Raw genomic sequence first — 5,737 nt, forward strand, 5'->3', positions numbered from 1 at the left:
CCACCACTAGCTCTACTACAAAGTAAAGTATAAAAAATATTATAAGTTGTCGTAAAAATTATTCTGGAATCATTTTAATATCGACATCATGATAGAACAAAATATAATATTATAAGAACAAAACGTTGAAGACAAAAATGTCGGTACCTATAAGATTTTAAGCACAAAGTACGATTGATCAGTCAAGAAAATCATATGGAAAAATTGCAACTCATGATTTTTTATTATATCTATTTCTATATACATATATAATATTATATAACCTTTTACAGAAAAATTATAATTTTTAAGAAATGGGTTGATTTTTAGTATTTAATAATATATTTGTTGATTTTTCTATAGTTAACTAAGTAGGTAATATACGTAGATATTATAACCTTTATTACAAAAATGTATTATTAGGTGCAGTAAAAAAAAAATATTGGATATTTTTAATACAATCGAACACCTAATCAATAATAAATAAAAGTCATATTTAAATGAAGTCGATAATATTCGATTACTCTATCATAATAATGCGTGTGATATTGAGCGTAATGGTTACAGTATTCTGCAAAGTTCCGTTAGTATAAACGAAAATTAATAATCTATGTACTAATTATTTGATTAATCAAAATTAGATAAATCTAGAGAATTATTTCATTTTATTTATCTTGATGGGTATGGTGTAACTACTTATTATAGGTATTAGTTAATAATTTTCGACGATGACAATAATTTATTAATGATGGGGATTACTTTAATCAATATGAGACGAAGATGAAGTAAGTTTATTTAAATACTGCTCAACTTCGATAACAGTGCAACGGACATCATAATATATCTAATACATTATTAGGTACAATGTAGTATGTACCAAGGATTATCGAATATTGGCAATATCATCGAATGTGTGCCGGTAACACAATATAATGATATGTTAATTTTGATATTATAAGTGTCAATTACACAATAGCGTGTCCAATGAGGGTATACACATTACTATATAATTTGGTCAATGGTGCAGCCGATCCGATCGTTGTCAGCATTCTGAATTCTGATGGTTAGGTAAATAAATTATGTTTGGGTAGATTAGTATGTCCGTCACACGTGCACGAGTACCGATAATAACCCCACGACAAATATAGATATTATTATGTTTTAGGTTAACAAATATTTGTTCGGATTAAATTATTATAGGTGTGTAAACCTAACCTACCCTAACTATAAATACATAGGAACTATACATTATTAACTACGAGCTACGATTTACCTGATAATTATGTAAGTTATAATAAAGTATTAAACATAAATAGTAATATATTACAGTAGTATATATTATGATAATTAAAAGTTACGATAAGGTTTAAACTAAAATCAAAATATGAAACATGAATCAGGATTATAACGCATAATTTCCGAAATATCCAAACTGCTGAAGCAATAAGATATTCTTTTTTAGATTCTGAGCGGAGCGAGGAATGTAATGGTTTTACAATGATGTTTATTTCTTTTTCTTTTTTATTCTGTAAACACTTTTTCTCCCTCTAAGGCTCTAAACTTGCTCAAAAATATCAAGTATAGCATCTTTTCTGAAAGGTAATGTTCTTAAACTGGTACTTTAGAGAGGTCATTTTTCGATTTTCGAAACGCTACTCGAAATAAAAGCGGATAAAAGAAAAAAAACGTACGATTTCACGATTTTATAATATTAAATAATTACCGATGACGTTTGATGTTTTCTACCAGAAATATTGCTTCAAATGAAAAATGACAAGAGATATTTTTTGTTGTATTTTGGATTTTATACCTTACGGTTTAAAGTCATTTTTGAGCTATTCATAGACATTTTAATTTTGGGAGTTATTTTGTTGTAATTCGGTTAAAAACATTTATAAAAACTTGAAATTTGGGTTTTTTACTTATATTAGCCTTACGTAAACATGGTAAAATTTTCAAAACATTTAAGCGACTTTCTTTTATTTTATATTTTTTTTCATTTTCATGATATTTCCTAATTATAAATCATAATTATAATTATATAAATCGTTCTTAAGCTGTTCTTAAAACACTTTGATTATCCATAGAAACGAATAAAATTAAATAAAAAAAGATTCCCTCGTCCGCTCAGAATCGTTTTTTATCGAATGCAATCATTGCATTAAAATCGAATACAGTAAAATTATTACACTATCCTGTCCGAGGCATGGACAAACATCCACCACCGAAATGCGCTGACCTACTTTTTTTATTTATTATATCTTCAACTACAAGAATTTACAATATTTACAACAGTAATATATAGGTTTACATCATGAGACTACAAGAAGATAATATTATGGTGTCAACTGACGGTTGGAGTATTCTAATACAATTATTTACCTATGGTCGCGTGTTCTCTTATTACAGCGAAATGTTGAAAATTGAATAATATAATTGTTGTTTAGACCTATCCCAAAAATGTTTAAGTTTATGTTCTTTTTTTACTTACTGTTCATGAACAATAAATTGTAATAATAATTATATCGAAATACTATTTTTGGTGAATAAAATATCGAATGCATAATATGTGGCCTATATAGAACTCCGCAAAAATTGAGTCATTGTGTCCGGCACAGTACTATATTTTATATAACCGTCGTTTAGAGCCCGCCAAGTCGATGCATCAAAACGGTGTGTGCTAATTTTTAAATTTGCAGACTGCAAGTCCAATAACTATTCGAGAATAGGTCAGTTTGCAGTATCGTATGACCAGTGTTTCCCAACATACCTAGGTATGAGTTATAAAATATTTTTGATGGATTGCTGTTATAACAGTTATAATAACAATAGGAAAATAAAAAATCAATTTTAATTCAAACAAGTAAGAAAAGCTCACGCTATAGCACTCTATGCTAAAATCCTGGTTTCCAACGCAATAAACTATAGTTCCAATTATTTAATTTAAAAAAACATTGGAAACCTTTCTATTTTGGTACTTATTTTTTTAATATTGACTAGTATAAATACATATTAAATATTCATATTTTGATATTTCTTAAAATACTGGCTAGTGCGAATTTACTTTGATCAGAACAGTAAGTTATAAAAACATAATACATACAATCGCAACTACCGGACAGTAGACCGATATCTTAATATCAGCAATCGTAACTACCTATGTGCTGGTAATTAACAGACGGACGGACACAACATAATATAAGGTGTTTAAAAAGTCTTATGTATACAAACCTAAAACAATCTTCATATTTAGCAGGTTAAAGTATTCAGTACCAGTATTGCAGAATATTCTTAAAACTATAAATGATAAAATTGCAATGCGGCATAGTTGATTTCTTTTTTTGTTAGTTGGTCACCTACTCAAAAAAAGTAAATTTGTGGGTCGCCATTACTAATAGGTTGGGAAACACTCTTATACAGCCAATATTCCTAAGCGGTAAGCATTTATCGGGCTCTGTATTTAGTGGCTATGTGTATTTTTTGTCGTCGAAACCGACCAGTTAGCCGTCACCACACGCACGTCAACAGAATATTATTATCGTTCAGAGTGCGGGATGGGTTCTCGTTTTTATGGTTTAGATCGTTCCCAGATGACGTTTGGGATTGTTTTTTTTTTATTATTATTATTGTTATATTTTCACCAACGTTTAATCGCCTTATTGGTTCGAGGAGAGACCGGCGGCAATCGAACCGAGAGAGACGTCGAAGGGAGAAAATATATATATATATATCATATAAAAGAAAAAAAATCGCTTGTAAAAAAAAGCACGACAAACAACAGGATCGGTAGCAGTAGCAGTAACAGAAACAGCAGTAGATATATATATATATATTTATTTATTATATAGTAATAACGGAAAATCAGCAGTCGTGTCACATTGCCTGCATTGAGGGGATGGATAGTAGGAAAACGGCCGAGTAGCCGGCGGCGGCTGCAGAGTGGGTTGTTGATTTAATAAAGAGTGAAAAGGCACACGGTACGTCGGGTTCGGCGATCCGTATACTTATATATATATATATGTGTGTGTGTGTGTGTGTGTGTGTGTTTGTGTGTGTGTGTGTGTGTGTGTATGTGCGTGTGCGTGTGCGTGTGCGTGAGGGGGTGGTAAAAAAGAAGAGAGGAGAGGACGGCGAAAATTCGGCTATTGAAAAGAAACGAGTAGAGGTAATGTGATTTCACGGTGTGCTGTCATGTTCACACCAAATATTAGGAATTGCCAGGGAAACCCGCCGGGGTGGCTGCAGTGTCAAGGGGTAGCAGTGCACTCCTCGTCGCAGCAAGGGTTTGACTGCGAGCGCAGGGATACGGCGGCGTGAAAATTGGCTTGTCAATAAATAACATGACACCCGAGAAAGAATATAATAATAATAATAATATGTAGATGATGATATTATATGATATTATGATGTATATTGTACGGAAATAGAGTTTTCATTTATAAAACTATTTAATTTAAAAATAATTTATTTTATTTTGGTCATAACACACCCAAATACTATCTCATTTTGTCCCTCTAAAATGTATACTGTGTTCATTAAAATGTAGCGTTCATTGAACAAAAATATCAACTCATGAAACCTATAAGATGTTTATTATCCAATCAGATTCGATAAATTTAATAAACTTAAAACGATATCGTATAGAGTATTATAACTAATATTATACGCCTTTCTCTCGCGTTAAACAAGTCTATTGTTTTATATCTATTATCAAACATAAACCCTTCATCAAAGTTCGTCGAAAGTATAAAATTATAAAAATTATCGTAGGAAGTATTATGCGTAAATCTGTGATTCGGGTGAATTTCGTAAAATCTCACACAGTGATTTAAAACAACATCAAAACATTCTGGTCGATTCAAACTCTATAATTAAAACTAAAATTGTGTATAATTATTTTACTTAGTTGCGAAATCGTAATAAACGAACGTTTCGCTATATTAGTCATCTAGGCAGTTTTGGAAGTTTTTTGGAATTTCAATAACGTTTCTTGCCAGAAGTTGAGGGGAAAAACATATTTTAAAATAATTGTTCAAAGCGTAAACATCACGAGACCAAAGAGCCTCGGTAAATCAATCTGTTAATTTGCGGATAAAGAGAACATAATTATTTTTCCAGCTTATAGTTTATTATTACGTTGTACCTAAAAAACCTACATAATATTGTATATAATAAATACTATCCAAAGAGCCAAGGGGCTTAATAATTCTTAAACATTTTCAATTTGAGTCTGAAAGCAAAAACGTTTGATCTTAAATGTTTTTAATTTATTCTATAAAATATTATATCATGGTTATTATAGGTTAGGTTATATTTCCGTGCTTACGTTTATGATTTTAATCAATTTTGATAATATAGCTTCTTCGACAAACACAGGATGCAATGCCAATAAGTATTTGTTAGCTACTATATTGTTCCGTGAGACTAAACAAATACCCAGAAGCTTTATATTATTATCCAGAAAATGTTTTACTTTACAGAGAAAAAAAATGTTATATAATATGTGCGCTAGAATGTGTACTTATCAGCTACGTGGAAAGAATCATATTATTATTATAATTTTAAGAACATCGTTGTCTGTCCATTATAGTTTTATAGTATACATATACAGGCTGCATTTCTATAAACAACGTTTATTGATATTTGTGACTCTTGTGCAGTCGATAGGTATACAACTAACGTGATTTTCAAAGTTATAAAGGTTTATGTCAATAAACCACTATAATAGAAAAACTTATTTATGTTAAATTTAAAATTG

Source organism: Metopolophium dirhodum, chromosome 6 (genome assembly GCF_019925205.1).
Source record: "Metopolophium dirhodum isolate CAU chromosome 6, ASM1992520v1, whole genome shotgun sequence".
Taxonomy (NCBI): Eukaryota; Metazoa; Arthropoda; class Insecta; order Hemiptera; family Aphididae; genus Metopolophium; species Metopolophium dirhodum.